The sequence below is a fragment of the Schistocerca gregaria genome, chromosome 3 (assembly GCF_023897955.1).
Source record: "Schistocerca gregaria isolate iqSchGreg1 chromosome 3, iqSchGreg1.2, whole genome shotgun sequence".
NCBI classification, from domain to species: domain Eukaryota; kingdom Metazoa; phylum Arthropoda; class Insecta; order Orthoptera; family Acrididae; genus Schistocerca; species Schistocerca gregaria.
The window spans coordinates 307,095,710-307,121,530 of record NC_064922.1 but is presented as its reverse complement, the minus strand read 5'-3'; the positions used below and the strand labels follow the sequence as shown (position 1 = coordinate 307,121,530).

The 25,821-nt window shown below is 37.2% G+C and overlaps 1 protein-coding gene across 2 annotated transcripts in view; it reads left to right on the top strand.

Annotated features, from left to right (window-relative positions):
* The window catches only part of LOC126354113 (tyrosine decarboxylase-like), a 233,506-nt gene that overhangs the window by 181,526 nt on the left and 26,159 nt on the right, over nt 1-25,821 (top strand). The window lies entirely within an intron of this gene.

The following is a 25,821-nucleotide window of genomic DNA, read 5'->3' as shown; positions in this document are numbered from 1 at the left end:
AGACAGGCACAATGAAAAAGACTGCTAAAATATTAAAGCTGTAGACAAAATACTTCATCTTGATTAGAAAGCACACACACATGCACACAAGCACAACTCATACACACATAGCTACTGTGTAAGGGCAGTAGAATCCAACTGTGACTGCATCTGACAGAGTAGTAGTATGTTGGAATCGATGTGAGTATTAGGAGGCAGCGTGAGATGGGTGGTGGGGGGGAGGGGGGGGGGGAGAGTTATAGGTGGGTGTGGGTGGAGAATGTGCTTTCTGAGCATGCAGGGACTTGGCAAGGACAGGACAGAGCTGTTAGGTGCAGTAACGATCAACTGGATGGGGGTGGGGAATAACAGGGCAGAGAGAGGAGAGAAGCAGAGAAAGGGAAAGGTCTAGGTGGTTCATTAGTAGGAAGAAGATGTGTGTAGTACTATAGTACAAGCATGGTAGGGGAAAGGTAGGTTCAGAATAGGGACTACTGGAGTGCCAAGGGAGTTGCAAGAATGAAGGATATGTGGTAAGGAGAGATCCTATCTGCACATTTCAGGAAAGAATCCAGATGCCATGGGCTGTGAAGCTGTCATTTAAGTGATGCAAATTACATTGGGTGACATGTTCAGCAGTGCCTCCAGCCACATCAAACCTGCCAACCACCAACAATACCTCCACTTTGATGGTTGGCACCCATTCCATACAAAGAAGTTACTTCCATACAGGCTAGCCTCATGTGGTCATCACATCTGCAGTGACAAGCAGTCTCTCTCCAAGTATGCCAACGATCTTACAGACCTTCACAGGCCAAAATTATCCTCCTAACCCTGCCTTGGAACACATTATCCTTTTCATACCTCTTCAGCCCCCTACAACTTCCGACATACCCACTGTCAGGTCACAAAGGAGCACTCATTTCATGATTCAGTGCCGCCCAGGACTAGAGCAACTGAATAACATTCTCCACCATGGTTCTGATTACCTGTCACTATGCCCTGAAATCGGGAATACCCTCCCCACTATCATCCCCACCATCCCACAGTGGTATTCCACCACTTACAGAACCAATAGAAGGTATGTGAAATGGAATGGTCACATAGCCTCAGACATAGGTAAAGCAGGTGGTAGACTTTGTTTCATTGGCAGAATAGTGGGCAAAGATAATTAGTCTACAAAGGAGCTTGCTTACAAACAACTCATGCAACCAACACACAAGTGCATGAGATCCATACCAAACAGGAGTATCAGGGGATATTGACCATATAAGGAGAAGGGCAGCATGAATGATCAGAGGTTGGTTCAGTCCACTGGAGAGTGTCACACAGATGCTGAAAAATTTAACTGGCAGGCTCTTGAAGATAGATGTAAACAATTCTGAGAAAGCATACTTATAAAATTCCAAGTACTGTCTTTAAATTATAAATCTAGGAATATATTGCAGCCCCCTATGTGTCACTCCTATCCCATAGGGATTGTGAGTACGAGATTAGATTAATTACAGCATGTACAATGGCATTTAAACAATCATTTTTTCTGTGTTCCATAGATGAGTGGAATGGAAAAACCATCATAACTTGTACAATGGGACATACCTTCTGCCATGCACTTCACAGTGTTTTGCACAATATAGATGTAGATGCAGATATCCTTGTCTGTCCCTGCTCCACCTCTGCTCCCAAGCTGTTGCCTCATTGCTCATATCACTGCAGTAGACCTAGATGCAAGACCCGTCCCATACATCCATCCACCACCACCTCCTCCAGCCCTGTCACAGGAATCTACTATCCCATCAAAAGTAGGGCTACCTGTGAAAGCAGCCATGTGATCTACACACTAAGCTGTTGACATTGGTCTGCTCTCTGCGTAGGCATGATAACTAATCTGTCCACATGAATGGTCACTGCTAAATTGTCACCAAGAGACACTTGCACCAAGCACTTGCTGAACACATCACCCAGCATGATTTGCTTTACTTTAATGAGTGCTTCAGAGCTCCTACCATCTGTAAACAGAACAGGTAGGAACTCCTGCTAATACATATACTTCATTCCCATAACTCCCATGGCTTAAACTTTACCTAGTCCTTGGTCTCCCACCTACCTATCCCCTTCCAGGTTCCAATGCACCTACAGATCCTTTCTATTTCCCTACTACTCTCCTCCCTCCTCTCCCCCCCCCCCCCCCCCCCCCCCCCCCCACACACACACTCTCCATCATACCCATACCCACAATTTGGTACAGCTCCTTACACTGTACCTAATAGCATTATCCTGTCCTACCAAGCCTCTGCATGCTCTGCCAATGGTTCAAACCCACTTCCAGCCATCCTGATTTAGGTAATTACAGACAAATTCTGGTATGGTAACTTCCAAAGGGCATGGCTGACTTCCTTCCCCATCCTTCCCTAATCTGATGGGACCCATGACCTTGCTGTTTGGTCCCCTCCTCCAGATCAACCAACCAACACTCTGCCAATCAGCACTAGCATCTTACCCCACCCATACCATATGATCACTTCCCTCTTCTCACCTCATGCCTCCTCCTTACCTCCACAACCCACTACAGAAGACTTGTTCTGTGAGAAATAATCATGATCAGGCTCTAGTGCGTTGAGATAGCTTCCATGGGTGTGTAAGTTGTGTTTGTGTGACCATGCCTATGTATTTTCTAATGCAGAAGAAGAGCTTTACCCAAAAGCTTTAATATTAATTGTGCCCATCTGTGATTCACTGCCTCCTCTATGTAGTGAATAGCAATCTATCCTTTCCATATTGCTGTTATTCCATCCTGGACTTTCACTGTTTGACTTAAATGAACTGCATTGATGAAAAATATTGCACACAACAAATTAAATGTATTGTTGCAGTAAAAATGTTAGAAACTGTATAATGTTTCTATAAAAATTGAAAATAAAATACAGTCTGTGTCTGATTTTTAATGTAAGCTACAAACTTTGTTTCCTTCTCATGGTTATAATTAGGCATTTATAAAATCTCCCTTTACAGAAACTCCCTTTTTTTTTTAACTTCACATTGCATTTCCTTATTTCCAGCAAAGCAAGAAGCAAGGTAGTTAAATTCTACAGTCTGCTGTCACCCATACTCGATCTTCAGTATTCTTTTGATCATCTTTAGTTACTTGAAACTGCATTCACTAAATGGAACAGTCACTTTATTTGTCATAAATATCCCGAAAGCTCTTTTGATATTTGGATAAGCAACTCTCTAAAAATACTTTTAAACAGTATCCAAATGAGAGACCATGTCAGTGCTCTTCATCAGCTCTTTTGTATGGAATTTGAAAGCAGCTATTGTTTGCTAGCTCCACTGTATCAATTTCTCTGTTATATTTAGCACTAAGATCAGCTGGCCATTTTTCAATATGAGACACAGACTTTTCATTTAAGGGGTTTCATTAGAGGAAATTAAAGTAAAATAAAATGGTGTAATAACATATGAGAAGAGGAGATCTGTTTTCTGTTTCACTTATTACTCTATAAAATATTTTCAAGTGCTCTAACTCAGTCAGTATTACTTAACTCCACAGTCTGTAGAAAACAGAAGGTTTCAGTTAAATAGTGTACCAGCACTTGCTTCAGCCAATGTCAAAAGTGTCACACTGAGTGTCGTAATGTCACTGTGACACTAGACATAACAATAAAATCAGACAAATGTTCTGAGATGAGGCCAACCTTATGTGATTATATATATGATAAAAGGTGAATGCAGAAGCTGAAACCTGTTACTGCCACAAAATAATTGTTCAATCAATAGCTTGTGGCTTCCCACATGCAAGTGTATGAATAATCTATTATAAATCAGAAAGTCACTATTTGCAGTGTCCCTGAAATGTGTGGTTGGATTGGTAAGTGTTGGCTACACTACAGTCTAGGAGCCAACCAATGCATTTGTTACATTAACCCTAAAAAAATCCAGTCACAAGGTTCAAATAAATGTAGGCAGGAATTTGTGGTGAAAATACTCAGAGCATTTTAACAAAATGGAGTTAACTTCAAATGAAGTACGACTTTTCAGTAATCACAGTTAACAATTTTTCATCACTGAATGGAACAGTATCTCACATTTGCGTAAACTTCTGGATAAATCATAGGAAAATAATTAAAGTTTCTTTAATACAGGTCTAAAGTTAAAGTTGCAGAATAGCAAGCTAACTAAATCTGCAGTGAAGATCAGTCTCAAAAATAAATTCAGTAAAGTTTTTGAATCACACTATGTCACCTAATACGAGGCATTTGTAATAAAATGTGGTGAAAATGTTTATGTGAAATTTGGGATGAGTATTGTAGTTTAACACAAGGAAAACAATGTACAGTCGCTATTTAATTATTTAATACCACATTCTAGAACACATTACCAGCATTTAACTAATCCTCCACCAGTTTTACATGTATCATGTGCAATCTGAAGTGATGCTTCTTGATGCTGGCATAGGTTCATTTTGATGTTACTGCATTGTCACATTGATATCATGTAATGGTCAAAATAAGTTTTAGTATTTCTTGTTCACAAATGTTTTTATTTCACTAGATGCTCAGCAGCAAACATACATCGTAGAGCTTACATCTTCCAGTTATGAAACAAAATCTGACTAGGTACAAAATTCAGCCTAAGACTGAAGTAAGGTGGTGTACAAATCAAATCTATTTATATGATTTTAAAAAGTCACTGTCATAGTTACATACTGAATTTTGCATATAAAGAATTAAAGTTTTTACATACATCTTCCCAAATTACACAGACATTTACATACAATAAAAGTGAATAATTCTATACATAGACAGGAAAGAATCTATTTCTATTAAGACTATAAATTAAATGTTTTATTATTGAAACAATATATTTCATTAATTTGCATATAGTATTTAGCTGACTTAAAGAAAAATCTTGCTAACCTTTTCAGACAAACAGAGTGATTAGTTTGACCGAATGAAAGTCCTAGATGCTACTAATTAATTTTTGTATGAGTAGAATTTACATTTCTATGTGGTCATAATTACAGTTCTATTAACTAACACCAGTTAAACATGAGTATGATTGATTCTGACTGAAAAATCATCATGTCAATTTTTATTAGGGATTCAAACAATTTCTGGCTTCAAAACATAAAAAAAACTGTCTCTCTATGACTTGGAAATACTGGAAATGTAATTGTGAATTACTCCATAATTACAATAGGGAAATCATTCCTATAATGTGCCTGAAGGTTGTGTTGTGTGTAAATTATAATGGTACATTAGTTTTTAATCCAAAATGTTTCCTTCATTCCATTTACTAGTGAGGCCAATGTAAACAATGTCAAAGTAACAGTTTAAATTAGTGTAAATTACTAATATTATATATATGCCCTCTTCGGGAGAATGGAGATGAGATTGAAATAGGTTATGGGGTCTCAAGAGGTTGTGGTATTACAATACCCCCTCAAGAGGTTTGACTATTGAAAAGAGACAAAGCTCTTCTAAATCTCTCGCTAAAATTAAGGGAACATAGTCATGACCAGTGAGACAAAACAATTTTACAATTAGTGTGTGTGAAATATACCTACCAACATAACAAAATTTTTCAAGGCATATATGATTTGAATACATGGTATGTGTTGTTGTGTACATGTTATATATAAAGTTTATTCAGTCAGCTTTCTCATATACAAAATGATTTTTTTTGTCACTATAATAGAAAGAAATACAAGCATATAAAAATTTCACAGTTTTGTCGTTTTTGTGCGCTTTTGATGCACTTCATTGAATGTGCTATAAGGTTTCGTATCACAAGATTCAGTGTTCCTATATTGCTACCTAAGAAATTGTGTCTTACCTCTGAAAGAAAATGGTTAATGTGAGTCAGTTTCTCACAAGTCTCTGTTTAGTTGAGTGTCATAGTATTGATATAGTATCACATAAATTATTTATTAAAGAAGCAGTCACAAGTAAATTGTGGTCACACCTTCATTTCTCCAGACAAGAACTTGTCTTAATTGGATTGCCAGACATTTGATGCTATATGAAATCGATTTCAATGTCAATATTTCAGCGGTGCTGACATGAGGAAAATTTACAACTGATTTCTCATACACAAACAACAGTTGACCAGTGTTGCCTGGTGAAATGTTGTTGTGATGCCTCGTGTAAGGAGGAGAAATGCATACCATCACGTTTCCGACTTTGATAAAGGTTGGATTGTAGCCTGACGCGATTGTGGTTTATCATATCATGACATTGCTGCTCGCATTGGTCAAGATCCAATGACTGTTAGCAGAATATGAAATCGGTGGGTTCAGGAGGGTTAAACGGAATGTCGTGCTGGATCCCAACGGCCTCGTATCACTAGCAGTCGAAATGACAGGCATCTTATGTGCATCTTATGTAATGGATCATGCAGCCACATCTCGATCCCTCAATCAACAGATGGGGACATTGGCAAGACAACAACCATCTGCATGAACAGTTTGATGATGTTTGCAGTAGCATGGACTATCAGCTCGGAGACCATGGCTGTGGTTACCCTTGATGCTGCATCACAGACACGAGTGCCCATGATAGTGTACTCAGTGATGAACCTGGGTGCACGAATGGTAAAATGTCATTTTTTCAGATGAATCCAGGTTCTGTTTAAAGCATCATGATGGTCACATCCATGTTTGGTGACATCGCGGTGAAGGCACATTGGAAGCATGTACTGGCCATCGCCATACTGGCGTATCACCCGACGTGATGGTATAGGGTGCCATTGGTTACACATCTCTGTCACCTCTTGTTCGCATTGATGACAGTTTGAACAGTGGATGTTACATTTCAGATGTGTCATGACCCGTGGCTCTACCCTTCATTCAATCCCTGCGAAACCCTACATTTCAGCAGGATAATGCATGACCAAATGTTGCGGTCCTGTACAGGCCTTTCTGGATACAGAAAATGTTCGACTGCTGCTCTGCCCAGCATATTTCCAGATCTCTCACCAATTGAAGACGTCTGGTCAATGGTGGCCGAACAACTGCCTCATCACAATACGCCAGTCACTACTCTTGATGAACTGTGGTATCATGTTGAAGCTGCATGGGAAGCTGTACCTGTACATGCCATCCAAGCTCTGTTTGTCTCAATGCCCAAGTGTATCAAGGCCGTTATTACGGCCAGAGGTGGTTGTTCTGGGTACTGATTTCTCAGGATCTGTGCACCCAAATTGCATGAAAATGTAATCATATGCCAGTTCTAGTATAATATATTTGTCCAATGATTACCCATCATCATCTGCATTTCGTCTAGGTGTAACAATTTTAATGGCCAGCAGTGTATACAGTAATTCACCCACTACACAGAAAGGGCGACAAGACATACATCAACAATTACAGAGGAATTTCCGTGATACTTTCCAAAGCACTTTTAAACAAGATAGAATCCCAAGCACATCCAATAATTGGTGAATACTAGTCTGGATTCAGGAAAGGACGATCATGTGTGGAACAGATCTGGTGCTTAAAGATGCTATTACAATTGAGGAAATGCAGAAACACAGTAATTAAATTCATTGACTTCAGGAAAGCATATTATTCAGTGGACCATGAAACCCTGTTTAAAATCATGGTAGAATTTGTGATTGATCAAAAGACACAAAAAATCACAGAATAGACACTTACAGGAAAAACATCCAAAGTGAAATTCATGGGCAAAATACCGGAATCGAGCAAAATCAAAACTGGAGTCTGATACAGGGATGGACTATCCCCAATGCTTTTCAATATTGTTGTAGAAAATATATGGAAAACAGCCAGAAACTAAATCCCCTTTAATCACAAAACATGTTAAAATTGCAGAAGTCTGCCATTTTAAATACCTATACAGTCCTCAGGATTAAACCAAATTGCCAATGAACAAAGAATCACCAAGCTCCAGAAAGCATGCAAGCTAACATGGATGCATTACAACAAGAAGTGCATTTCAACAGACGCAAAATTAAGGCACTATAGGACAGTGATTCTTCCAGAAGAAACCTACATAGCTGAAACAATGGTGATTGATGATCATTCAAAAATTAAGAAAGTAGAAAAGCAAGCAAGAAAACTTCTCAGAAAGATTTATGGGGCAATCAACAAAAATGGCATTTGGATGAAGAGACCACAAAATGAGCTCTATATAAAGACCAACACAGTAACACACAAAATCAGAAAACACCAATCCAAATTTTATACACATATCTGCAGGATGGAAGACTCCAGAACAGCAAGGAAACTTTTCAGTATTATAACAAAGAGTAAATGTGGCACAGAATGGCTGAAAGAAGTCCAGAGGGATCTGCAGCAGACCAACATAAAAAATTTCGAAGATCGGACTGAGTGCTGGAATAAAATCAAAAGTGTGAAGTTTCAGGAAAGAACATCATGCAAGCCTCGTAAAAAATGGACAGAAGAACAGAAGAAGGAGCATTCTGAGAGGATGAAGAGTTTTTGGGAAAAGAAGAAGGAAAACGTCTGGAAATGCAATTATGAAATCAAGTTCAATCAGTCTCCTAAAGGGGAACAATATAGAGAATACGTTGGTCAGTTGGTCGTGTACAGAAAATATAAATGTTTAACATGAGCATCAAAATACCACATGACAATGTTAAGCATCATGTGTAGATAAAGGCACAAGCATAATGCAAAGCTGTGTAATACTTTTGACATACTGAAAGATAGCTTAAACTCCAAACATGATTGGTGTGTCAAAGAAACAGTTGATGTCTAGCCAGAACATCCAATCAAAATATCTCTTTTTTGGCTAATGCCTTTCTCAGACTAATCAGCCAATTTATATATTCCATAAAGACTGTGGTAATCTGTAACCATGCACCCAGAATCCACTAATAAGGCTATTGTCACCCCGGGACGACAGCAAGCAAAATACTCCTAAATCATATTAATAAAAAGCTTTCAAAGACAACACCAACTTCACTGCAAAGCAATAGAATTCACTATAGTCAAGATAAAGTAAATAACAAGTAAATCATTGTAATCCATAGAATAAGTGTCATGTATAAACTTCATATAGCAGGATAAGTGTATGCAATGTAAATTATGTAAAATTATTCTAAAAATCTCCACAATATTCATTCTGAGTATTCAATCATGTATGTACAAAGTATTTCAGATTCATGTTATGTTGAATAATTGTAGAAATCATAAAGATGTGAAATGATACCAAATGTTATACAAGACCAAGATTATACCATAGTTCCTGCTATAACTAGGGTGTTAAGTAGACAAAAGCATGTGTGTTCTCCAGTTGGTTATACTTCTTATCCAAATTCATATTTCTGTAAGTTCCTGTCAGCAAAGATGAGATAAGATCAAATTAGCGAAGCATTTCATGTACCAAGAAGTGATTTGGACATGTGGCTAGAAACTAAATGTAAATGGTGTAAATAAAGCACATATTACCGAAGTATAAAGATGTTGAAGCAGATACTACATCAGCTGGGGCCCTTGTGCTTGCAAGACACATGGTACACACAGAGAGTATACCCCTGAGGGTTGATCAGAAGGTATCATCAAAGCAAAGTGTATCAAGTAAATTATTGTACCTCATATCATCAAACACAAATATCATGAATCAAAATAGATACTCAAGATCAGCATAAATGCAAAGAATAGAAATGTGTATAAATATATGTGTGAGGTAGTATTGATGTATAATGGCATTGAAGCAGATTCTAAATTAGCTGGGGATCCGGTACACAAAGAATGTATATCCCCATGAGGGTTGATCAGGTATGAACATATGCCTTCAGCTGTGTGATGTTTCTTAAACCAAATAGCTTATGTGACTTTGGATAAATTAACTTAAATGCATTTGGACGTGGTATCTCTAAGATCTTGGATGGTGCAATGTATATATTGCAGAACATTTTTATTTCTTTGTTAATTGCTTTTGACTTTTTGTAACTTGTAGTTAACATGAGGGGTCCGGCATTAAACTGCAAAACCTTAAAAAAATTTGTAATGCCTTTTCTTCCTCTTACCACGATATGCCTCCATATTTTTCTTCCCCACCTCTTCCCTCTCATCAGCAGTTAACTCTGTACAAGTTGTAAGCTCAACCAATTCACCTAGTAAATTAGCAGGTTTGAGATTAAAATGAACTTCATATGGTGTGAATCCAGTTGTAGTATGCTGCAAACTATTTAGAATGTCTTCAAATTCCCTCATATAAGTGTATCAATTCATATGATCCTTGGAATAATATGTTCTGCACAACCTACCAATTTCCCTCATACACCTCTCAATAGGATTGCATGATGGAGAATAAACAGATATTAAGATGTCCTTAATGTTCTCATTTTCAGTAAATTCCTCATATGTATGAGGTGTGAACTTACTTCCATTATCTGCATGTGGTTTGCCAACATTCCTAAAATAATAATTAATAAAACACTAAATAATTTTCTTACTTGTAGCTTTTTTCAAAGGGTACAGATTTACCAGTTTTGAAAACAAGTCGACAGTAACAAACAAATATATATAGTCTCCTTTAGTATGGGGAAGTGGACCAAATAAGTCAACTCATACCAGTTCTGACTTACCTTGTGGAATTATACTCTGTATGAAACATTTATGATTCTGGTTGGTAACCTTTACTCTCTGACAATGATCACATGTGTGTGTATATAGATCACCTAGTGGTAACTTTTCAGTCTTCCTCAGAAACTTTGCACTATTGCTAGAAAAAGCTTGACACAACAACTCAAAAAATATAATAATATGTGGTGATCTCAACATTGATTTCCTTGAAGAATCTGATCGAAAGTCCCAATTAGTAAATTTAATGTCATTCAACTTAAGTATGAAAGTTATTTGTCCTACAAGATTACACAGCTGTCTTGATCAGGTTGCTACTAACACTGATTACACTGAAAAAATTATAGATGTTGGTTTTTCAGATCACAGTGCACTAACAATATATTTTAATCCACCACTCAATGTACTCCCAACAGGAGAAACAGTTACTAAATGTAGAAGTTATAGTGATAGCAACATAAACAACTTTGTACTTAGCTTAGAGAAAGAAGCCTGGCAAAGTGTATTTACTTCTTCAACAACAAATCAAAAAATGACAATTTTCTGCAGATATTTGGATATTACTTTAATTGACATTTCCCAGAGAAAACAAGGACTATCACTAACAAAAAACAGGATGCTTCGGTCACAAATGTATTAAAACTTCATCAGAAAAGATGAGGCTGCTCCAAAGACTTAGCAAACTGGACAGTAGCAAATCCAAAGAGTTCAATGTATACCATAAAAATTACAAAAACACATATGGGAGAGTTATAAAATTGGCTAAAAAGCTCATAATGATAAAACAATTAGGTGCTCATCCAACAAATGTAAGACCATCTGGGGTATAGTAAATGAACAGACTGGTAGAAAGTTAAGGATAGAGGATAAAATCACACTAAATATAGAAGGACAAAAGACTGTAAATGCTCATAAAATTGCCAAAAAAGTTCAACAACTATTTTTCAGAAATTTCCACAAATCTCCTAACCAACTCTCCTCCCACAAATCTCCTGACTAACTCTCCAAACTGCACACTCTTGTCGCAAAAATAATACTCCTCAGAAACTCCCTTTTCCTGTCTCCTACAAGACTGTATGAAATCGAAGATATTTTAAAAAATTGAAAAAGATTTATTCTGCAGGGCATGATCTGATACCCTGCTTCCTACTTCATAAGTGTTAAAATTACATCAGTGGATCCCTGTCAAATATCATAAATACCTCATTTCTAGAGGTAACATTTCCAAACCAGCTAAAACTTGCAAAAATTGTACCTCTCTACAAGAAGGGAGAGAAAACTGACATAACAAACTATAGGGCAACTGCTATACTATCTGCCTTCTCAAAAACATTTGAATAAGATAAGAAATATGTTTAAATTCTAACAACATAATCACATTTTCCCAATATGGATTTCGGAAAAATAGGCCCACCAGACACGCTCTGTATGCGTTTCTAGAAAAGTGCTCAAATTTCATTGACCATAAACAACCCGCTGTCAGTATATTTCTTGATCAATCCAAGGTCTTTGACATGGTTGACTACAAGCTGCTGCTTATGAAACTCCATAAGTATGGGATTAGAGGTGTAGCACACAATTGGTTCCATTGCTACCTTGGACAAAGATAGCAATATGCAGAAATAAGAAAATCAGAGACATTAGGTACTGCAGGTCAGATATACTACATACAACAAATGGCATCCCTCAAGGATCTGTCCTTGTCCCTGTTCTTTTCATATTGTTCATAAATTATCTCCTAGAACACATACCAAATGCCAGCTCCTTTCTATATCAGGACGACACGAATATCCTGATAACCAGTAGAGGTGACACATAGCAAGATGCAGTTAATGAAACTACTTGTCATTTACAATTGTGGTTTGAAGCAAATAGACTACTCATAAATACTCAAAAAACTGTAAGTATAAACTTCCATACTAGACAAAATCTAACCCCCTTCAATGCAGTTATAGTTATCGGCAAAGATGACATTTCGAACAGGCAGGAAACCAAATTTCATGGACTTACCACCAGTAACACACTAAATTAGAAACCACATATTGAGGCATTGTCACAAAAGCTTAGTAAAACCTGCTATCTATTACGATCATTAAAAGATACAGCCAATGTAGATACCTTGAAGATGGTGTACCGTGCCCTGTTTGAGTCTGTCTTAAGCTATGGCCTAATCCTCTGGGGAAAGACCTCTGATTCTTTCACAATTTTGAAGTTACAAAAACAAGTGGTAAGAATAATTAAATGTAAAAAAAGAACTGAACACTGTAAACCACTATTTCTACGGCTAAATATCCTGCCACTACCATGCTTCTATATATTGGAACTAGCTTGTTTTACAGTATGGCACTTAGATGCCCACAAGCCAAAATTATATGCAAATGGGGTTAAATGTATGGGCATTAAAATATACAACCACCTCCCGACAAACATAAAAACAAGCAAAAACCCAAAAATAATGAGAATTAAATTAAAGGAATTGCTACTAAAGCACTGTTTCTATTCTGTACATGAATTTCTTGAAACAAAATTTTAATTACTTGCAATAAGCTGTTTATTCAGTTGTAAATGTTTCTACTTAGTAAGATAATTTAATTATTGTATCTTATCTATATTCTGTTTGCATCTCATATATGTATTCAGCTATGTGAACAATGTACCACAATATTTTAATTACTTGTAATAAGCTGTATATTCACTTGTAGATATTTCTACTTAGTAAGATAATTTAATTATTGTTTGGTACTCATATTCTGTCTGTATCTCTTATATGTATTCTGCTATGTGCAGTATGCACCACCGTCATCTCTCATCACACACCACCTTTTGTGCCACTACTGTCATCTCTCATCATATACCATCTTAACATACTTTTTAAATTGACTTGTCCTATATCATGATGTGCTTTGCTGTACAAATTGTATGATCTACAGGACCAATAATAAATCATATCAAATCAAGCACTTCCTAACCCTCCTGAAGATATTATTAAAGTACACATTTTCCTGTATCTTTTGGATACACTACAGGGATCCACAATGGCCAAAACTCTTATGTATATAGTTAATCAAAGTACCAATATATTGTGTAGGCCAACAAACCTTCCACTTATTCAAATCGTGAGTACTTCTTCTAAATAAAATTCTTTTAAACACTTGGTAATACTGTTTTAACTTATCACATCTTTTGTTACCTAAGTAGCTCTAGACTAGTTTCCATGTCTCATCCTGATTTGTACTGCATCTCAGTTGTCTGCAGTTCTCACAATTTCATTCTCTTCTTTAATACCTAGAATGTACATGATCCTAAAATTATTATTCTCTCAAATATTCTCACTATCCATGTTAACTCCTACTGGTAATCTAGACAGTGTCAGCAACTACATCCTGACCCCTCTAATGTACTGTATTGAATAGTCAAATTGCAATCAGAAAATTACTCACTTTGTAATCCTACTGTGATATAGTTTGTACTCCTGAATGTAGCACAAAGCTTTATAGTCTGTGTATACAATGACTTTGTCGCCAACTAAATAATTCAGAAATTTTTTAAAACCACAAACAATGGCTAAAAGTTCATTCTACGTGACTGAATAATTTTTTTTCGTGCTTTTGTAAACGTCTACTGGTAAAACTAATAGCACAGTGTACAGTCTGTCCCCCAACTTCCTTCTGTTGAGATAAACAAACACCTAAGCCATAACGACATCCATCATTCATCTTACCAAATGGTAAAGATAAGTCTAGTCTTTATAAGATTTCACTATTGACAAGCTATCTTTTAATCTCATTGAAAATTGCTTGACATACGTTAGTCCATTCCCAAATACTGTTCTGTTTCAAAAGCACAAGAAGACAATGAGCATTTAAAGGTTGTGTTCTTACATATTTCCTATAGAAATAGCATAAACCATAAAATAATCTAAGCTCCTTCTTTGATCTTGGTTTGGGGAAACCTGCAATGGTCAACAATTTGTCTTTATCAGGTGGAATTCCTTCCTTTTCAGAAACGTGCCCAAGAAATTTCATATCTCTTACCCCAAATTTACATTTTTCCAATTTTAATGACATACCCCCTGTCTAAATTTTATTGCAACTCCTTTCAGAATTTCCATATGTTCATCCCAAGTTTTACTGACTACCAGAATGTTGTCCACATAAATGGCTAATTTTGAAAGTAACTCACTTCCCAAAACAAAATCCAAGTCCCTGATAAATTCAGCAACTGATAAGATTAATCCAAAAGGTACTACACAGTACTGAAAACTTTTCCAATTATACAAAAATCCAGTATACTGCCGAGAAATGGGTTCAAAAGTAATCTGATGAAATCCTGATGTCAAATCCAAACTTGTAAAATAATCACAGGCCCCAACTCAATGAGGCCTGAGGGGCCCCGAACCCCCTCAAAAATTCATTGCCCCCCCCCCCCCCCCCCCCCTCCAAATCATTAAAGAAAATTATGTTGGAAGTTTTTATTTCCTTGTTTGATGATAGTTACCTTTTAAATTACATTTATTAATGAGTTAAAACAAATAATTATTATAGTTGTAAGCAAGTTAACTGAGAACAAGTGGTGTGAATCACGATAGTGTTATGGTATGCGGGCACACTTAGAATTTGTCCCAGTGCATGAACCTTTCGCTAAAGTCTGGCACCGACGGGCCAGTGCTGTGGCCACGGTAACATCAAAAGGACTGGAGCCAAATTGCCTGGAACCCTCTGCCTTGCGTCACTTTGATGCTTTGAGACATTACGGTGCCTTGGCTGTATAAAGCCCACCCTGCAGCCAGAGTCATTCAGTGTGGACAGTTTCATTCAGTACATGCTGCAGATGTGTTTAGTGTTCCAACTTTAGTGTCTAGTGGACTATTTTATATGAGTAATTTTATTCATTTACTTTAGTCTTTTAGTGTAGTGTGAATTAAGTTTGCAATGGATAAATCTGTTATGAAAAAGGCGCACTTGGAAGTTGATGGTACTGCAAGTCAACCTCCAACCATTATTGTGTCATCAACTGCTTCATCTTCTTCAGGCCCAAACCATTCACAGCCAAAACCTTGACAATCCAGAAAGGGAAGGTCATTTCAGAAGTCTTGGTTGATCAAATATACATCACTAGAATATGGAGCCCCTACTGAAAAAGTTTTTTGCAAAACCTGCAAAGAGGCAGATGCTAAATCTCAATACAATTTTCTTCAAAAAAAGAAGATGCATTTACTTGTGTAGGATTTTTTAACTGGAAAAAGACTTTGGAAAAGTTCAATCTTCATGAAAATTAATTTATGCATAAAGGAGCTGTTCTGAAACTAAATTCTATCACTAACCGAAGTGTGATCTCCCAATTGAATGAACAATTAGATAGTGATATGAAGAAAGGCCATTTAGTTCTTGAGACAGTTTTTACTGCTGTGCAATTCCTGTGCTGACAAGGACTATCAATTAGAGGGCACAAAGATGTAAACTCAAATTTTTTCAATTTTTGTAACTCTGAAAGAATGACATACCTGAATTTAAAGATTGGATCCCAAGACATTCAAAGCAAGATCATTGATCTATTAGGAAAGTCTGTGTTGAGAAAGGTATTGGTTTCAGTCAAGAAGACTGTACACTATTCTATTATGGTTGACAAAACAAGTGATTCTTTTATTCATGAACAAGTGTCATTTTGTATTTGTGCTGTGAATGATTCCTTAATAATCAATGAAGGCTTTATTGGCTTATACAAGACCCCCAACACTGGATCACAAGCTCTGTTTAGTATTTTAAAAGACATTTATGCTCATCTTGATTTGTCAATGGATAACTTAAGATAACAGTGCTATGATGGTGCCTCGAATATGAGAGGTAAGTTCAAAGGACTAAAATAGTTAGTTTTGATATACAACCAAAAGCACATTATGTGCACTGCACTGCTCACAGTTGAGACTTGGTAATTGTAGACAGTCTCCACCGTCTTATGTCTATAAGGGAAATTATGGCTTTAGCCAAGGACTTAATAAACACTATAAGGGAATCCAGCAAAAGGATGAGACTTTTCAGAAGCATATGCTGTGAGAGCACCAATGACCAAGATGGTCTATGACCCCTTTTCTTGACTCAATGGACTATGCAAGCTTCTAGTATCTTGAGAATATTGAAAAAAAATTGAAGAACTTCTAGAGTTTTTTGAAACATTTTCTACAGAGGATAAAACAGAGGCAGGTTACAAATGTGCAGACTACCTTGAGTCAGTGTTGCAATTCAAAACTTATTTCGTTTTAGATCTTTATTGTCGTGCAATGCACTCAGTTGAGAATGTCAATGAAAAAATTCAGTGCCCTCATCTCAGTGTTGCTTATCTGGAAAAAAATTTATGAGTGCTTGATTTGTATATTGAATGGAAGGTGAGATAGTTTTGAACACTTTTGGGAATTGTGTTTAAAAGAAAAACCTTCAGAAGTTGATGATCCTTCACTTCCTCAGAATCAAAGTACACCAAAGCACAAAACTATCATAAAAAAAACAAAGCCAGTTCATGGCACACTTTCAAAACTCCAAAGGAGTACTACAAAGCTATGAGGGCTATCCACAAAGTACATTACGTTTTCGTTTGTGTCCATTAGGGGCGGCCATCTTGGTGTAATGGCATTCCGCCGTTCAGTCGGCATCCTGCTATGCTAGTGAGAGGTTCGTGCTGTACTCCGTTGAGTTACTGTGAGAGTTTGAAATGTCAGCATTAATAAAAAATGCCATGAAGTGTGAAATGCATGCTGTAATAAGGTTTCTGACTGCAAAAAACTGTACACCGATAGAAATCTATCGGCAGCTTTGTGAAGTGTATGGGGACAACATAATCACTGAAGGCAGAGTGCGTCAATGGGTCATAAAATTTAAAACTGGCTGAACTAACATTCACTACAAAGAGCAAAGTGGAAGACCCAGAATAGTGACTGCCGAACTTGTTGAAAAAGTTGATGCTGCGGTCCCTGAAAACCGTAATTTCACAATAACAGAACACTCTATGAGTTTTCCACAAATTTCACCAAATTTGTTGCACAAAATCATTGCCGAAAAGCTTGGCAAGTTTTGTGCAAGATGGATACCAAAAATCTTGACAGAGATTCACAAAAATCAGCGAATGGCTGCAGCGTTAACGTTTTTGGATGCTTACGAGAAAGATGGCGACTCATTACTCAATCGTATCGTTACTGGTGACAAAACATGGGTTAAGTATGTGAACTGCAAGACAAAATTGCAGTCAATGCAGTGGGGGCACACAAATTCCCCCCCAAACCCGAGAAATGCTTGCAGACAATGTCAGCAAGGACGGTGATGGCAACTGTCTTTTGGGACAGAAAAGGTGTGATTTTTGTGGATTTCCTGGCAAGAGGCACTGCAATAAACTCTCAAAGGCCTTGCCAAACTCTGCACAACCTCAGAAGAGCAATACAAAACAAGTGTAGGGGAAAGTTGGGCTCAAAGATCTTGCTGATTCACGACAACGCCCGGGCCCACACGGCAAATGCTACTCGTGAAGTTCTCAAATCTTTTAAGTGGGAGTTGTACAGTCCCGACTTGGCACTGAGCGACTTCCACTTATTCCCAGCAATGAAGAGGTAGTTGGCTATGCAGCGTTTTGATGATGACGCACAGCTTCAAGAAGAGGTAACCATCTGGTTGAAGGTGCAGGTGGCTGAATTTTACGACGAAGGAAATTCCAAGCTCTTCCAACGCTATGATAAGTGCCTTAATTTAAATGGCAACTATATAGAAAAGTAGTATTTAAGTGTGGCTTTCATCTGTATATAATAAAAAAATTTCCAATACTTTATTCCAAAACATAATTTACTTTGTGGATAGCCCTTGTATATACATTGAAGTTTGTGAAATGGTGCAATCTTGCATTACTGAGCGGTTTGATGCAACTGGAATCACACAGCTCAATGCAGTTGAACAAGAGTGCGTGCTTTTAGTAAACAGAGGTGAAACAAATTTAAAAAAATGAACTGAGTTTTCCAAAAAGGACCTAGACATTGAGAGACTGCACTTACACTTGAATCTGTTAGCCAATAAAAAACAGCTGGTCTTAAAAAACATGTATGATGTAAGAAAGCACATCACACAAGAGTTTGCAGTTGGAGAAACGTTATGTGAAGTAATGAAGTGAATTAAGCTTCTCCAAGTAGTTCCAATCACGACACCAACAGCAGAACAGTCATTTAATGCCCTTAGATGCCTGAAGTCATATCTCTGATCAACAATGGGACAGAAGCAATTGAACAACTTGGCTGTTCTTCATGCAAAATGAAATGTTTAGGATAAACTGGATATCCAACCAATCATCAATGACTTCATATTCAGTAATCCAGTCAGACAGTCGACATCTGCACCTTCTAAAGACACTCTAGCCCTAATAATGTCTTTTAAAGCCATATTAAAAATCTTTATAAAATAGAGAATTAAATATATACATAATGTTCAGTTTTCAGTTTTGAAATATTTGTACTAGTTTAGTACTGTATTACTATATTACTATAGTACTGTATTAGTTATTTTCAAATACTTAAATATTTTCAGGGTGTAAGACACAATTAAAACCTCCTATTTACATAATTTTTGACTGAAAGTATTAAGCATACTGTATTAAATTTATTAACTGTATTAAAGAATTAACTTTGAGATATTGTTTTTATTTAAGGAACCCTGATCCTTATTCAGAGTACACTTGAAGTAGCTATTTCACTTATTAATCAAAGTGCTATTACTGTGCAATAGCAATATTTTATGTTTTATTCTCTTAATGATAGTTTAGGATTTATTTAAATATAATTTCAGTCTTTCCAGAGCTATATATTCACTGGTCTGTAATAGTCTATAAGAATGATTATTACTGTAAATTAAATTAGCATTTTATGAAAATACCGTGCATATTCATATTTTGTTTCTTTTTTCAAAGCCAAAAATTTGTCAAGTTTCCTGGAGTGTTGAGTTACTGAGAGTCCAGTTTTCAGGGTTCTAATGTTGATCATATGACTCTAAAATGCTTACAAAACTTTAAAACTCACTATTTTTCATCTAAAATTTAGAAAATTTCCCGGGGCGTGACCCCCAGTATGGGCCCTCCCAATATTTTTTATAAGTTGGCACCCCTGAAAATAATTTGCTTCAAAATACAACAATTCCACCATTGATTTTGGATGGTCAGTTTCCACACAGATTCTTTATATTTGGACACCCACACCCACGCACGCACGCACGCACGCACACACACACACACACACACACACACACACACACACACACACACATACACAGAAAAGAGAGGAATGAGATAATGTGCATAACATAAAAAGTAATAACTATTTATTTAACATCACAATAGCATGCCTCAAAAATTGGGAATTTACAACATGCAGCACACCTTAACATATTTTCAGTCTGATGTACACAGTTATTTCTAATGGTAGTTTATTTCTTCAGTTGGTACAAGTATTTAACAATGTATTTGCACAGAAAAACAATATGTAACTCCTGATATAGTCAAGGGAGCGCTTAGTTTTACTACAAAACCCAGAAAAAAGATTGCCATGAGTGTTGTGTGATACTACATCACAGGTACACTACTTTGATTAGTCTGTCACAAAAATAATTCCGTTAGAATTTGCTGCAGCACTAAATATACATATTCTACACATTAAACTACTTCACCTGCAGGATATATCAACCCTCCTCATCCTTTATCACTATCAAATCATTATACTTCTTCATTCTGTTTGCAGTGAGAAATACCACACAGTGTTCATAACAGCTTTGTATATTATCATCCTGTGTAATGTACTAATTGTCAGTTATTCTCATCTATTCCATCAGTATCATTTTTATCTACTGTTACATTTAAAATTTCTGGTAATGATACTTCTTTTAACTCCTGCATTTCAGTATGTTATATGAGCAGTCTTAATAACAATATCACCAACCACTTTTGACTGCAGTACAAGGGATACCTACTCTGTACCCGTAGTTTTTGTTCAGTTTCAAAGGCTGTTCTTAGAGGAAAATGTTAATATCCCCCTTTCATCTGGCAGCATTTTGGTCAGCCTATGTGAAGTTAACTAGTACTTAGATTCTTGACATCACAGACCTTGATAATTTTTGCACACTGTTTCAAAACTTCAAAAAAACCACATCATTTTGGAAACTTTTAAAAATTAATAACTCTAACTGCAAATGCCAAAAAAATTTAATTTCAGTTTTATTTTATTACAGGTAGTATGAAGTGACAAAAAATTACAGAATTCTAAATAATATAGGTTGAAATTTATTTTTTAATTGGTTTGTTTCACATGAAATGACCCATTTGCCAAACCTGGGCTTTTACAGATAACAAATATGATTTGTTACAATGTCGCCAAGTAGCCACTGAAGACAATTAAAGTAACAGCAGTATTTTTCAGATCAAAATGTATTTATCTTGTAGGTCCTAGCAAGTTCTTTTACATTACTCAAACCATGCCGTGAGCACAACCATGACATGAAACACCATAAAAAGTTGTGTATGGCAATTAGTAGTTTCTGGTTCTTGGACAATATTTATTAAGATCTAGTCTTTAACAAATGTTTTCACATATACAGTATCCTACCAACTATTTATTGTTCCTTTATTTTTTTTAATTTTTCATTATTTTCTCAGTTTTCAATTCATTTCTTTGAGCCAAATTTATTCCAAAGCAACATCTATCATACCACTAAAAATACATGGCATTAGCTTCACATTTTGGCATTCAGCTGAATTACAAAATAGAGACTTTAATGTTAATGAATTGTCATATTTCAATAGTTCACCTTTTTCTATCATGCATAATGCTTTCACTGCTGTGACAGATGCTTAACCTACCTTCAAACTGCCACAAAAGTCAGGGAAACAAAGCATGTACTCCTTTTGATTGAACCAGTTGTGGATACATTTAGAAAGATGAATAGTATCCACAAAATAGTACAGTGGATGTGTTTAGAGGACTGTATAGGATGAACATATTTGATTTTTTACATCTGGAGGAGTAGTAAATGTAGTTACTACTTTCCTATTAATTGCATTACTGTCTGTTACTAACCCGGCCACCTTAAATCTAATGGCTTCTAATTTAGCAATTACTTAGAGTGCTAATGTATGTGAATAGAACTGATTTATTTAGCTCACAAAATTATATTTTACAAGTATTTAAATTAAACTGCTACAAGATAAGATAAAATTTCTCCATTCTAATCTTAGATCAAGAATTAAATGTAAGGTCAAGTTGAATGTGTCTGTCAGTTTTGAGGTAAAACATCAGACACTGGCAAGAGACAAGTAAATTCAATAATCAGAATTCACTTATGTATAGCAAGGATAATTATAACTTCATCAAGGGATGAATACGTCCTTAAACTAGGCACTGAGGTTAAGGATCTCTGCATACACAATAACACTATTAACAAAATATGAACATGGTCATGTATATCTTCGCTAGCTATTATCAGTATTTTCATTGTTATGATATTCAAAATTATTGCAGAAATGAGAAATATGGAAACATTAAAATAGTAAGACATTTCAGGACTTGCAACGTGAAACTATATATAAACATCATTAACACAAGCACATGTAAATGAGCATCATAAAATCCATTCTATATCACATGAATACCTACAGACTGATATGTCAGTCTGCTACTTTACACATGTCAAAATGACATACCACTACATAAGAGATAAGAAGAATACCAGTATCACACATCATGATTCATGTCCAGATTACAATAACATACTACCAGTTATCTCCAAATCAGTCTCCAATCATGCCGAAGGTATGTACAGTCTGTTGTTCATCACTTCCTCTTTATCTGTTCAGAATAAATCCAATACATCTTCACTAATCTTGGGTATCCTTTTTCACCTTGACATTAACAAAATCTTCACTTTGTGTCAGGTTGTAATTGGTAAGAGTTTGGGTTACATAAATATTTATGAAAAGTTATCCATCTGGAAAGTACAAGAACATATTACTATACAAATAGTTCATCACACTTCAATAGTACAATCCATCATAACACTTCTCCCCACATATCTTTCTTAAATAAAGTACCATTTCAACTAAGTAGTAATGCTGAATAACAACATTGTTTCTGATCTCTCCATATTTCTTGTACTCATTTGTAAATCAGATCTCCATCTTGGTCCTTAGCAAGAGAAGACATAATCAAATTGGTAAAAACATTTTGCAAGTAAGTAATACTAAAATTGTCTACATGGAGATCCTCCTCAGGCTTATTTTTTAACCCTAATGGAGACTTTGAAACTGCATCAGCAACATTGTTGAACCTACTGGGAATGTAAACTATCTTGAAAATGAATTCTTGAAGATACAATGCGCAACTGGTCAAACAACCATGAGATAATTTCTCACTTACAAAAAATTCTTATGTTCTGTGGTCAATTATGGCTTTAACCATTTCATCATATACATATGATTTTAATTTCATGAAGGCATATACAACAGCTAAGGCCACTAGTTCAGTCACTTCATGAGTGCCCAGTTTGCAAATACAAGTGTATGGTGCTGCACGACTCAGATTCCTGATACAACTCAGCACTAAGACCTACCTTGGAACTCTTGGATCCCCTTGTCTGTCTGTGCACAAGAGTGTAACATGGCCAAAATACTAAAATTTGTGAATATTTTGTAGAAACCAGTTGACCTCAACTTGTTTTCTTGTCTTAATCACTGGAAAGCTTCTAATGACTTTTTTTCAGATTGTGTAAAATCTCTAATGTTGTTACAATGTAGCCAAGGAGCCTTGCTTGCTTCCACCCAAATTCTGACTTTCCTCAGTTGACAGTTACCCAATATTCTTTAAAAACACCTAGCAGCCAGCTGAGCACCTCATTGTGATTCTCATGGCTCTGTTGTGCAATTAACATGTCAACATCATATGTTGTCAACATCTTCTTTAGATCCAATAGGAGGGTACTATTAAAGTCTCTAATAAATGTAATTTAACTAACATTCGAGCTAAAATGTAACTTGTGGAGTCAGCAGCAGCGACCATAGCATAAGAATTCTGAATACTTCTGCATTAGTGATCTGTCAGTAACTAGTTTCTAGATCAATTGTAGTTATAACCTTAACATCATGACACTTCTGCACTAAACCTATTGTGTTATCTTGTCTGGAATCTAACAGTATCCTAATGTCATCTTCTCTTTTTCAAACAACCAACAGCAGATTATTATAAGAGCTAACCTCTGGTTCAATCACTCCTTGCTGTAATATTATATCAGTTTCACTTTCAACTTTCTCTTTGTAAATTATTGGTATTGAGTACAGTTTAACAAAGAACCTTACGTTCTCTAACTTTAAATTGATATGAACATCCATTAGTAGGTTTTTGATATTCATAGAAGAGAGAAGAATAATGGCATATAAATCTCTTTTTGGTACTTCATCAGCCTCTTCTATGTATTCACTGTATTTTGAATGTCCTGTTCAGTGCTTAGACCCTTGTTGTAGTCTAGTAATAGAATGGTGGTAATAGAATGGTATTCTCTTTCACAACAGATGTCCACTCAAAAGATACTTTTCACTTCATTAAAAATTTAAGGCAATTTGTCATTCTTTTCTCTAATATCATATTCAACAAAGCGCAGGTTCAATGTTGACCCATTATACTCCAACAACACTCTGCACAATTCCTGGAATCTGTTATTACTTGGTCTTTAGACAAGAAGTCTACATCTAATATACACTCCTGGAAATGGAAAAAAGAACACATTGACACCGGTGTGTCAGACCCACCATACTTGCTCCGGACACTGAGAGAGGGCTGTACAAGCAATGATCACACGCACGGCACAGCGGACACACCAGGAACCGCAGTGTTGGCCGTCGAATGGCGCTAGCTGCGCAGCATTTTTGCACCACCGCCGTCAGTGTCAGCCAGTTTGCCGTGGCATACGAAGCTCCATCGCAGTCTTTAACACTGGTAGCATGCCGCGACATCGTGGACGTGAACCGTATGTGCAGTTGACGGACTTTTGAGCGAGGGCGTATAGTGGGCATGCGGGAGGCCGGGTGGACGTACCGCCGAATTGCTCAACACATGAGGCGTGAGGTCTCCACATTACATCGATGTTGTCGCCCGTCGACCTGGGACCGGACCGCAGCGACGCACGGATGCACGCCAAGACCGTAGGATTCTACGCAGTGCCATAGGGGACCGCTTCGCCACTTACCAGCAAATTAGGGACACTGTTGCTCCTGGGGTATTGGCGAGGACCATTCGCAACCGTCTCCATGAAGCTGGGCTACGGTCCCGCACACCGTTAGGCCGTCTTCCGCTCACGCCCCAACATCGTGCAGCCCGCCTCCAGTGGTGTCGCAACAGGCGTGAATGGAGGGACGAATGGAGACGTGTCGTCTTCAGCGATGAGAGTCGCTTCTGCCTTGGTGCCAATGATGGTCGTATGCGTGTTTGGTGCCTTGCAGGTGAGTGCCACAATCAGGACTGCATACGACCGAGGCACACAGGGCCAACACCCGGCATCATGGTGTGGGGAGCAATCTCCTACACTGGCCGTACACCTCTGGTGATCGTCGAGAGGACACTGAATAGTGCACGGTACATCCAAACCGTCATCGAACCCATCGTTCTACCATTCCTAGACTGGCAAGGGAACTTGCTGTTCCAACAGGACAATGCACGTCCGCATGTATCCCGTGCCACCCAACGTGCTCTAGAAGGTGTAAGTCAACTACGCTGGCCAGCAAGATCTCCGGATCTGTCCCCCATTGAGCATGTTTGGGACTGGATGAAGTGTCGTCTCATGCGGTCTGCACGTCCAGCACGAACGCTGGTCCAACTGAGGCGCCAGGTGGAAATGGCATGGCAAGCCGTTTCACAGGACTACATACAGCATCTCTACGATCGTCTCCATGGGAGAATAGCAGCCTGCATTGCTGCTAAAGGTGGATATACACTGTACTAGTGCCGACATTGTGCATGCTCTGTTGCCTGTGTCTATGTGCCTGTGGTTCTGTCAGTGTGATCATGTGATGTATCTGACCCCAGGAATGTGTCAATAAAGTTTCCCCTTCCTGGGACAATGAATTCACGGTGTTCTTATTTCAATTTCCAGGAGTGTAGAATCAGCTACTAATTTTGGCACAATCACAAAGTTTGCAAAAAACCTTTTTGCCTGTCACAAAAATTTGACACACACGTGTTTTATTAGAAGAACACTCTTTCCTGGAATTGT